Source organism: Eretmochelys imbricata, chromosome 22 (genome assembly GCF_965152235.1).
Source record: "Eretmochelys imbricata isolate rEreImb1 chromosome 22, rEreImb1.hap1, whole genome shotgun sequence".
Lineage (NCBI taxonomy): Eukaryota > Metazoa > Chordata > Testudines > Cheloniidae > Eretmochelys > Eretmochelys imbricata.
Genome location: NC_135593.1, coordinates 8188912 through 8201163, shown reverse-complemented (window position 1 = coordinate 8201163; position 12252 = coordinate 8188912). Strand labels below are relative to the sequence as shown.

Below are 12252 nucleotides of genomic sequence, written 5' to 3'. Positions count from 1 at the left end.
GCAACATCGAAGTGGTCCTTGAATCCCAGACACCACAGTTGGCTAATGAACACACACAAACGACTGGGTCCCAACGTACAGGCCTACCCAATGAGATCAGCTCTGCCAAAAGATTGAGCAGGTCAACATTCCACCTACCAGAGGGCCCTGGTGCACATATGCAAATCACTGAGTTATAGCCTTATAAGAATTTAGTTTCATCAGCTTGAAGACAAACACGAAGTTACCCAAAACAATTCTGCAACGTGTGCACCACACACAGCCGGCTGCGTATTGCAACACACACCAAACTATAAATAACTTGACTTCCCAGGAAAGTTTTGCAACATGCTTCTGCAACCCAAAATCAAGCAGCTCCTGAATTCACAAAAGGCAAATCAATCCAATGCCAGTTAAAGGAAATCAAAAGTGATAACAGACCAAGTGTGTGAACACATCAGGCAGGAGCTGTGACTGCTTAAAGAGAGGAGACCGGTGAGATGTAGAAGGTGTGATGCATGCAGCGTGTGACCGCTAAAGTACTCAGAGGGCTGGAAGGAAGTGGGACTAGTGGTTATCACAGGGAACTAGGATGCAGGATTCCTGGGTTCCATCTCCAGCTTGCTTAGTGACTTTGGAAAGTTACTTAAACTCACCCGGAAATGGGATCACCACAAGAGCCTTGTGAGGTTTAGAGAGAGAGGTTTGTAAAGTGCTTTGAAGTGCTTGGTGGAAAGAGAGTCTACGGACATGCAAAATGTTCTAGGTTCAGAGAGAAGCTCATGCCATACATTTCAGTAGCCTAAAACCAGAAACTCCCAGGTGGGATACTGGGAGAGCATGAAGGAGCACGCAGATCTAGAGAGCACAGAAACACGGTGGACAAAGATACTCCATCAGGATGTGGGCACCACATGGAGCTTGGGCTCTGTCCACACCAGCAGGCTGCACCGTAATTCGCAGGGTAGAGGGAGGTCAGAGCTCCCTGGTCCTGTCTCCACTCCAGCTTCCAGCCTTGCCATAAATCACCACCAGCCCGTGCAGGAGGCAGGGTTTTCTCAGGGGCTTGGCTTAGACTGTGGAACAAACTCCCGCGGGCACTAGGGACCATCCCAAACCTCACACCGCCTCCTGCTTCAAGTTCCAGGCACATTACTTTGACCTGCTGCCTCCAACAAATGCAGAGCAGCATGGACACAAACAAAGCCTAAACAAAACACTCCACAGAGTACAATTCTCCCCCTGGGGAGAGGATGAGAGAGGCAACAGAGCACACAACAGATTTTAGTTACTCACAGCTGGAAGGTGCTAGGATATCAGGGTGATGAGGGCTGTATAATAGCAGATACAGAACAGTAGAAGAGCACTAGTAGTCGCAAAATTTGCTTGCACCCTTAAGTACAAGGGTAAGCAAGTATTCACCTCTCATAGCTGGGGAAACTGAGGCACCGAGGGGCAAAGTGACTTGTCAGACAGTGGCAAGGCTGGGAGTTGAGCCCAGGTCTCCTCGCTCTAACCATTAGACATCACTGTTTCCGACACTTGACTGTGGGATGTTCATACGGGGGCATCCTGCCCAAGAACAGGCCACCAGAAGTCAAGCTGAGAAGTTTGCCAGTCTACATCTGAGCGTTCGAGTGCTAAGAGCAGCACCCCTCCCCCCATGGCTCAGAGCACCTGTTGAATCATTTGTGGTTTTCACAGTTACCAGGGAACGCCACACAAATGCACACCAGAGCAGGGTCAAGGAGTAGAAAGGGTCCTGACTCACCTGCAGCATGAACAGACAGAAACCCAGAGGCTGCAGGGAGGTGCCGATGAACTCAGTGCCACATACCGGGACGGTTTCAGTGACACACACGGAGCTTCACTTTCTCACAACGCCTGCCCCCAGCTCGCCTCACCCCACCCACATATGTGCAAGCAGCAAACTCAGCCAGGCCAGGGAGGGACCCAGCAACAGCCTGTGCATTTCCTTCCAAGATCACGGAAGGATGGGCAAACAGGAAGGAGGAAACGTGATACATTCTGCTTTTGCTTGTTTCTCACCAGCCTTGGGATGAACTGTGGTTGCACACACTCCGTATGCTCAGCCATTGACGCAAGGAGGTCTCATTTTGCACTTACTGCATTTCCTGTTTTATGCACCATCTGGCGTGGCAGAGTTCTAACCATCAGCCCTGCAGTCTAGATACATCCTACTAAAAGGGGTTCAAATCCCACCTGAGCTAACACAAGCCCTTCATCCTGCTTTGTACAGTTCACCATGCCTTTCTGAGCCTCTTTGACATCAAGACCTACCTGCTAGGAAGGGATTTTAAAAACCCCAGGGCACTTCTCATGAGAGCAGGGGTTCGGAGCCCCAGTTCGTTGGCCAAGTTTCTGCTCCCCCATAGCAAGCCAGCTGCCCCACTTCTTATCCAGAGGTGGCTGCATTTCTGTGCTGAAGGGGTGCAATTTGTGAAGCACTCTGGGACCCTTCAGCTTGAAATGCGCCAAGTAATGAGCAAGTCCAGGCCTCCTCTCCCTTTGAGCACTGCAGCCTAACTCCAGCCTGTCCCTAACTGCTGCCCAGCTCACCTTCCCATCCCCTTCACCCTGGCCATGTTACCTCTACTCAAGGCTCCTTCTGGGCTTCCCACAACAAATCCAAGGACCCCTGAGGGTGAGGCCCTACTCAGCTGCCTCCTACCCTATCCATGTATCTGCTCTCCCTGGCTATTTGCCCTAGTGCTTACAAAGCTCTGCACCGCTTGTCACTTATTCTCAACTTTGCACCTTCCCTTATTTCCCACCCCCCACAAGTTTAGAATAGTCTCCCACTTCCTGTCTGCTGCTGAGCCCAGCCCTCTCCCCTAACACTCCCATAATTCCAGAAATACTTCCTACCTTGCCCTCTTCCCCAATAACCTCTCCAAACCCTCTCTTTCCCAAGCCATGGCCTCAGGCCTTTTATCCCAAACTGTCCAGGACAGAGAACACATTCTACTGACGATCTGCTAAACCCTATGTAAATGGAACCCTTTGTAAGTAATTATTAAGGTGGTCATTGAAAGGCCCTGGATACTAAAAGAACACAGGGTTCTCAACAGCTCTTTCAAGACTTCTCTTAGTTACTGGCTGAATGAATTAGTCCAAGACTCAGAGGCACATCGTTACCATAAAGCCCTGAGAGTCGGCTCTATTAAGATGGCTTCTAGCACCCTTGGCTTTCTCTCCATCAGCTGACTCTGAGGAGCATTTGTAAACCACCATGTACAGCTGTGACTTGATAATCAGATGGCTTGTCCACCAAAAGAGGGGGAAGAGCAGAACCACCATGAAGTCCATGATGGCCCACACTATAGGGACCTAGTTTACCTAAACAGCATGTAATTCCCATGAGGCTGGGTACAATAGAAGAAAGGACAGACTGATTGCCACAAAACCCAAATATTGCACAAATGGACAAATTTATTGTGCACACTGATCAGGATGGACCAACAGAAACCAACTGGAACCAAAGCTTCTTGGAGGTTCTAACACATTTCTCCTCAGTATCAATAACTGGCCATAACCGGAAGCCATAAAATACCTCCATCTAGGTCATTTTCACGGAATTGCCAGCTCTCCTGATTTTATCATTCATTATAGCAGTTGCTTTTCTTAAAACCCTGGCTCTGAAGTCACGTTATCCCCTCAGAATCTCAGCGTTCATTTGAAATAAAGGAATAAATAACAGTCTAGCTTCATGGTTACAGAGAAAAGCTTGAAAATGCAAACCCTGAAGACTCAGGAACCAGAAAGAAAATAAAAAGCCTCCAGTGTAGCCTTTAAAAGCAAAAATCTCATCTTCTTTGAGCCAATCTCATGCGTGTTTGGAATTGGATTCATATGCTGTGACTGCTTTGGGATGGCAATGCTGTCCTTGCCACACTCCCAAATGTGCTCACCATCCCCCGGGGAAACCTCCTTCCCATGAGGCTTCCAGCCCAGTTGTGCTGACCAAGAGGTTCAGAATAGAATGCGGTCGTCTGGATGCTTTTCCAAATCCAGCCATGACCCTTCTGAGGTCCCCTCCCCTCCAGCTCCACTGTAACCCCAAGAGCCACAACTACACACAAGAGTCTTATTTTAAACTAACCATCCCGAGATCACCGCTCTGGCTGTCTCATAGGCTCCCAGTGGACTCCCCTGAACCCACTCTGAGTGGGGAAAGCCCCCACTCAGGGGGCATCTCACCCTAGCTGGGAACAGGGTCCAGCCACTCAGCTCCCCGGAGGGGCAGGGGGCAGCTAGGCTCTAGCTGCCTGAGCTGTGAAATTGACAAGACGGCTGATGGGAGGGAAGCAGTGTCTACACAGACACTGCATTGCCCTAACCAGACTGACATAAGCCTCTCGTGGAGGTGGAGTTATGATGTCAGTATATTAGGGAACTTACATCAGCAGGAGGAAGGCTGTAGGGTGGACTCTGACATAATTAGGTCAACATAAACTGCCTTTTGTCGACCGAACTGTATAATGTAGACCAGCCCTGAGTTGCTGTTAAAAAAAAGAAAAAGACCTTCCCTTCCCGCAGGGCAGGCGGTTAAAGGAGCAAGACTGCAGGTGGCCCAGTGGCACTTTCTCCTGGGGCATGCAGCCCAGGGAGCGGACGTAACAGTAAGGGGCAGGGGGAGCATTTTGCATTGCTGTTCCTCGTGCCCTAGGTGCTCTGTGGTTAAACCAAGAGCCTTCAGTCTCCAGGGCTGCTAACGTGGCATCTTTCACCAGCTGCTACGTTTTCATGCAATGAGCAATGAAAAACCCAGAAGATTCAACTTTACTAAGTAAAACTGGGGGCCTAAAATCATTCACCAAATACATTCAGTTCTCAGACACTGGAAGCAGATTTCCTGTTCCAGTCTTTGCTTTATAGCTCTCCGCCCATCCGATCACAAGTCCTCCCTAGCTATTGCGTAATCTGTGGGCTGGTTTCATTTGACCTGATTCATTGCGTGACTCCCACGACTCAGCTTTTAACGACAGGATAAAAACATTCTGCTAGATGCCAACAAATCCAGCTGTAGGGTCATTGGTGGGGAGCCATGTCAATCATTGGGTAGCTTGGAGTGGCACCATGCCCTATTCTCCGTTCACACCACTCTCGAGACACAAGGCCATCTGTCATTTTAACCCACACGCAGCACTTCAGCCCTTTTGGCAGAGGCAGAAAACTACAATTTCTCCTCCTTAGCAGCCCCGGTGACTCAACGGGAAGAAAGAGGCCACACGCAACTAACGTCAACAAGACCAAAGCAAGTTAGTCCAAAAAAAAGCCCCCACAAATATATCTTACTCTATGTTCCATTCTACACAGCCGATGAAGTGGGCTGTAGCCCACGAAAGCTTATGCTCTAATAAATGTTGTTAGTCTCTAAGGTACAACAAGTCCTCCTGTTCTTTTTGCAGATACAGACTAACACGGCTGCTACTCTGAAATCTCCCGCCTCTGAGATCCAGCTGTTCAAGGTATTTTTAGACAGGAATCGTGATCTGTCCAGAAAAACCAGAACGTCAGGGAAAGCAATGACTCACGCTGCCAGCAGCAAGTCCAGAGCATGCATGGGCAGCAGGGAGAGGAGTCAGGGTCCTTGAACTAGGAAGGTTTTACAGTACTGAAAAACAGACGCCCCAGCCAGCAGAGAGGAGCCGATGGGATCTACCGCTCAGAGAGCCAGGTTGTGTTTGGAACGTGACGCTGTACTGCTATGGTGACTCAGGAGTTCATGGTCAGAGGCATCGGCTTCTCTAGCTGGCAGACCACTCACGGGTGGGCGTGCAGCGCAGCACCCTGCTCATGGAGCAAGTTGCCACTGCTCAGCATCACCGCCTTCAGGTGCTGTGCTGTTCAGAAGATCAAGCCGCTTCAATTTGAGAGATGCCTGACCTAACAGCACATGGGATTTAAACACAGCCACTCCCACTCAAGGTCTGGGAATGAACTGGCTAGTTTGTGTGTGTACACACCACTGCCCTCTGCTGGATGGGATTAAAAGTGCTCAGCTGTGTGCCATTAGCCCTATACTGCTAGCAGCTAATGGGGAGTCTCCTTCGCTGAGGTGGGTAGAGGGCTTTGTTTGTGGAGAGGGAGGATCAGAGAGTCCTAGCCTGCTGTCACCATACAGTTCTGAACGGTCAGGCCATGTGACACAGTGACAACAAGAATAAACGCTACAGAAGCAATAAGCTATCCAGCTACCCAGCACATGTGATACCGGGCTCCACCCAGGCTGCTACTGGCTCTGCTTCTGACACCCGCTCACTCCACACTTTTTCTTTTGGGGGGGGGGGGGGGAAGGACACATCTTGGCTCTCCACACCGCCCCCAGCTCTTCTCACATGAACATAAGAAGGATTTTTATTTAAACAAAAAAAAGTTCCCTCCACCCAAGCCGGAGCCAAACCTGGAATTTTCAAGCCACATGCCCAACCCCACAGAGCTGCTGGCACCCTCCCATCCTAGCTCTGACATGAGGCAGAGATCAAGGTCCAGCTACGTGGCGGTGGGGTCCCAGGAGAGGCACGGTGGCCAGAGGACAATTTCCGGGCACAGGGATGAGATCCACACTGGCGAAAGGCAGGGACTGAGTGTGCAGAGTTGGGCCTCAGGACAAGACTCATCTGTGGTGAGGGACTGGGCAGAGCAGAAGGCACAGTCCCAGTGCTGGATACTTCACCTTCACCATCAGCCCACACCTCACTGTACCTCCGGAGACCTATCCTCCAGCTGAACCAACGAACACTCTCAAAAGGGAGCAAGCTGTTTCGGGGCTCTATGCTGCTGGCATCAGTCTGCGGTGTCACCCAATACCTGCCCTCCCCACGCTGCCAATTCCTGAGTTCCAGGAGGGGTTCCACTTCCCCATGAGGATCAGGATTTACCAGGAGAAAGGTTACCTGTGACCTTTCAAAAACCCTGGTGCATTTGGAGGCAGCGGCTCTGATCCAGGCTGCAGGCTCTGGCTTGCTCGGCAGCTCCAACTGAGAAGACGGCAGGGCAATAGATCAGGAAGAACGAGCAAAAGGAGATGAAAGGAAGGTGATACTGGAAAATCAGTTCAACTGCAGGACAGCATGGCCCAGGGGTCAGGAACCGCAGCATCACCTTTGTCCATTATTAATGCAATGCCCAGAGATGAACAGGACCCTTTCCAACAGTCTACCCGAAAGAGCTTGCAGTCTAGCTCATGGCCTGACTGAGACAGGACGTGACCAGGCAGTGCCCGTGGGATGGGGAAGGATGGGGCTACAGCATGGCCTGGCTGTTCCACACAAGCTTTTCAAAAGTTTGTTTTAACCTCAGTTTCTGAACCAATGCTAAATGCAATTCAGTCTTTGGTTTTACCTGCAGTTAGTGTTCAGCGGCACTCTGTCCGGCTCTGCCTTGCAGTCGTCAGGCCTACTAGTTGGAGCAGAGATCGAAGCGGGACATAGGGATGGGACCGGCCCAGGGTGGTGCTGGAATTGAGATCCAGGGCTCAGAACGGAGATCAGAGTCCACAGACAAGCCAGAATCAGTACCGTAGCTGGGATCCAGGTCCAGGCCAAAGGTCAAAGCCGGGTAGTCTGAGTGTGAGGAAGGTCAGGAAGTGGAGGCAAGGCTGGAGCAAAGTCACAGTAGGGCTCAAACAAGGATGGGGCAGGAACAGGATTGAGAGCAGGCTCGGAGTCTCGAAAGCCTGACACACCGCGAGGCTTGCAGGAGGGTTCCTGGTCGGGTGGTGCTGTTGCACAGACTGATCTGCAGCTCTGGCGGGGTTGGAGAAATACCCGGGGCCTGGGGGGCAGGTCATTTGACCCAGGCTCTACCCTGGGACAGGCTGCTGCCTGTGACCAAAGACTGAGTCACTGCAGGCTCTGTGGGAAGGGTGAGCGAGTGCAATCGGGTTGTTGCAGTCACTCACAGCAGCTCTGCTGGACGGGCAGCTGAGGGAGCAGCCCTGATTGGGCTGCGGGTTTGCCTCGCACACCCATGGTCAGCTGTGGCATCCAGCATATCTCCCCCTTTGCGGGTACTACACTTGAGTCCCGTCTCTTCACCATCACTGCAGTGTTCTGGGATAAGCAGGACAAAAACTGGAAACACTAGGCACACATGAGACTCAACCTGATACGACCCAGCCAAGCCATCACTTCGGGACAGGGGTCCGTACTTTCCAAGGCCTCGCTACATCTCTTCTGGTCTCTGTACAGACCTGCAAACATCTCGAACTGCTAGTGAGGCACATATTGAGAGAAACCCTAAAGCAAGAGTCCCCGGACAAGAAGAGAGCCCAGCACATGTCGAGGAGGCAGAACTCAGAGGGCTGGCTGAGAGCTGTAGGAAAAGGCAGGTCTCATCTGACCAAGCAGGGCAGCTGGACGGGAGCGGGCATCTGACCTTGATTCAGTGCCGTTCTGTTCAGCAATGTTTTTTGCCGTCATCTGTAAATAAGGTTTCGGAGTAGCAGCCGTGTTAGTCTCTCTAAGGTGCCACAAGTCCTCCTTTTCTTTTTGCGAATACAGACTAACACGGCTGCTACTCTGAAACCTGTCATTATGCAAGGCACTGCATTTAGCCGTATGGAGTGGAAATCTATCAACTGCATAAAAGAAATGCTCAAATAAATTGGTTAGTCTCTAAGGTGCCACAAGTACTCCTTTTCTATCTGTAAACAAGTCTTTCAATTCAAGACTCCAGGTCCCAGCCTGTGAATCCAAAGACCTGCCCACCCCAGGTCTCATCTGCCGAGGCTGATGTTTAATAAGTCAAATAAACACCAAATATGCAGCCTGGGGCCAGGTCTACACTTGGAAGGTCTTGTCCGCACAGCTATCCTACGCCGACAAAGCACTCCTAGTGGGGATGCAGCTTATATCAGCAAAACCGCACAGCTTTGCCAGTACAACTGTGTCCACACAGAGGGCTTTTGCTGGTACAGCTACGTCGGTCAGGGATTGCACCTCATCACACCCCTGGCCAACACAGCTATGTCTGACAGAAGTTTGTAATACAAACCCGACCGGGGGTAAGTGCCAGAAGGGGCAAAAATAGCACCACATCATTCAACTCAGCCTTCCAAACCAGACAGGTTTGGGATGCTCCAAGTCACTACACAAATAGATCGCACTTTAATTCCCCATTCACAAACATATGCTCAAGAGACACTATTTCAAGAAAGACTTGCATCCAGACAAATTACATCCAACTCTGTGTTTGAGACACAAATGGCTGATGCTGCTCCCAGTGAAGTCAATGGCAAAACTCTCCTGGATTTTAGCAGGAATGAGACTTTAGACACTCAGGTCAAAATTTGCAGTAACAAGTTTTCCATAAAAACCTTTACAGTAGTAGATGCCTTTTTATCTCTAAGTTTTCCCACACATATATTCAGTGATTCTAATGGAAACAGGGTATTTTTGCCCAGTAAGGACGTGATTTTCACTTCAAACTATTCATATTAATTTGAATGGGAATTGGGCAGCCCAATCTCTTTGATTACTTGGAAATATCCCATCCTAAATATTCCCCTGCAACCCATTCAGATCCATCACGGTGCCGCATCGCAGAGCCTGGAAGCAAAATGACTAGTCAGTAACTAACTGCTGAAGTGAAATTGACATATCTATTTCCCTTGTCCCAACACAAGAACCTAATCATGTCACATTACAGTTGAAACCAGAAAAACATGAAAATATTATTTGTTTTAATACTGTAAGATGTAACAGCAATAACGATGAAAAATCACACGGGACTGCATCCCGCAGCAAGTTTTCAGACTTCTCCATTGAAATCAACAGAAAGTTCTGCTTAAACACCAATAGCCAAGCCCACAAAAATAAATTAAAAAATCAAAACAATAAATAAATAAATAAATAAATAAAATCATGGTACCCCAAAATCATGATATTTAAACACACACACACACACCCCAATACTTGTTAGGGGGTTATTTGCCCGCTGGGTTTTAAGCCCTTGAGGACACATTTTCAAGCTTTTCTCTGGAACTATGCTAACTAGTCACTTAGCTTTATTAATTATGATGATAATGATTTTAAGAACTAAGATTCTCAGGCAACCACATGGCTCCAGGAGCTGGGGCTTTAAGATATGCACTACATATCGCGAGACTTATGACAAAAATCATGAGAGCTGGCACGTGGTGCATCTGACAAAGAAATCTAAGCAATCCAAAAGCCAACAAAATTTACATGTTAAAATGGTCTGTGTTTCACACGAGATTTCACACTAAATTTCAAATGAGAGCAAGTGTTCACATATTGGCTGTAACGTACAGCTATGGGAGTGAGATGGAGTCACTTTCCTTTTGCAGAGACCAAACCTAAGCGCTGTTAGTTGGGCAGCACGAAGCACAGAGTCAGAATTGTTTAAACAATTCAGTTGGATAACAGTGTTACACCCAGATCCTTTGTAAACTCTGCTTGTACCATTATCAAAGTATATAACAAGAGGTTATCCTTTTCATGCAAGGCTGGAATAGGCTTTTGATAAGAACAAACATTTGAAAATAGGTTTCAGAGTAACAGCCGTGTTAGTCTGTATTCGCAAAAAGAAAAGGAGTACTTGTGGCACCTTAGAGACTAACCAATTTATTTGAGCATGAGCTTTCATGAGCTACAGCTCACGCTCATGCTCAAATAAATTGGTTAGTCTCTAAGGTGCCACAAGTACTCCTTTTTATTTGAAAATAGGATGCCTACAACTAAACAGCCTTAGGGCAGCAGAGAAATCCTGTCAGTCTCCGCATTTCTCTTCCTCCCCAGTTCCTTGTTAAGGACAATTAGATTATAAAATGGAGATTAACCTAAGGAAGGAATAAACTGCAGGAAGTGAGAGACAGAGCTTCCTGCCAACACAAGTGTCCTTCCTGATAAAGGGGGGAAAGACCTGTGGGAATCAGTTCAGCATAAATCTGGTAAAGAGGGCTGAGTGAGCCACACCTCTGGTTAGAAGCTGCCTTGAGTCTTTAGAGCCACAAGTTCAATTCCCCACTAAGCCAACTCATCTTGTTGCCTTTCTGAGTTAGATGAGAAACTGAATCCCATTATGTTTACTGTGGAGGATTCTCATGGAGGAAACTTGAAAGCCAAGGCCCATTCTGCTCTGCATAGACATTGAAGATTTGGTCCAGTGCCCCAGGCCAGGGTTACCAACCCAGCTGCCTTTGGGCAGTGTGCTGCATGCCAGCTGGCTGGTGCCCTGCACCCCAGAAATGGCTGCATCAGACACATGGATAGAACTTTACATAAGACTTCAGAATTCTTTGGAATAAAAAGTTACATTATGGTCATGATTTTGATCTCACTCACACCAGTGAAACGCCATTCATGTCAACGGATTTTAAACACCAATTTACACCTCTATTTGTGAGAAAGGAAGCATGCCTTGACATTTATGTGCACCCTTTTAAAAAAAGCTGTTCTCCAATACAGCTGTAGAGAGATAAAGATGTCAAAAAAAAAAAAAAAAAAGCCCCCCCACAAGGGACTGTCTCCCTCAATGAGTTTCAAGCAGAATCCCACATTGAAATCAATAGGGAGTTTCACTTAAAGCCGGATAGTTAAGACTTGATCTTGCATGCCAAGCTCCCATTGACTTCAGTGGGAGTTTGGGGTGTGTAGGCAAGACCAAGTCTGATGCACCTGCTTTGATATCATCGCCATTCCTCAAAGGCACCCAGCATGCCACGTGGCTGATTGGTCTGTCTACTGTAAGCTCCTTGTGGGCACAGGCAGCTTCATGATTCAGACTGCACTGAGCATCCTCTCTGGGTTCTTAATTAAGCATAAATCTAAATCTTGGTTCCCCTCCCACCCCCCAAGATAGAATATGTTCATGATATCCCTCCATTAGTCACCTGATGCTATTTAACTAGCAATAAATGACAATAGATGTAAATGGCAGCCCTCTCCTGTCTAGGTGTTCAGATCACCGTACAGCCAAATAGAAGACAGTCAGGAATTCAATACCTAGCAATGGTCTCCCTGAGTAATGAAGGTCAGAGTCAGACTTTACCAGAGGGGTTTTGTTTTGTTTTGATTTGTTTTTAAGGGGTGGGGAATCTAGGTTCCAATTTAGGCCCATTAATAGAGACAGCAGAAGACCGATGCAAGCACTTTGCATCAGACACTAACCCAGAGAAAGCAGATGGACATTCTATCATTTTACCATCCACACCAGCTGGCAAGGATTTACACTTAACTAGTGCAAGAAATCTGGTCCCACCTAAAACTCTGCTGCTGCTCTGAA

General features: G+C 48.4%; 1 protein-coding gene across 1 annotated transcript in view; it reads right to left on the bottom strand.

Moving 5' to 3' along the window:
- ST14 (ST14 transmembrane serine protease matriptase) overlaps positions 1-12252 on the bottom strand; it is a 93834-nt gene that overhangs the window by 45223 nt on the left and 36359 nt on the right. The window lies entirely within an intron of this gene.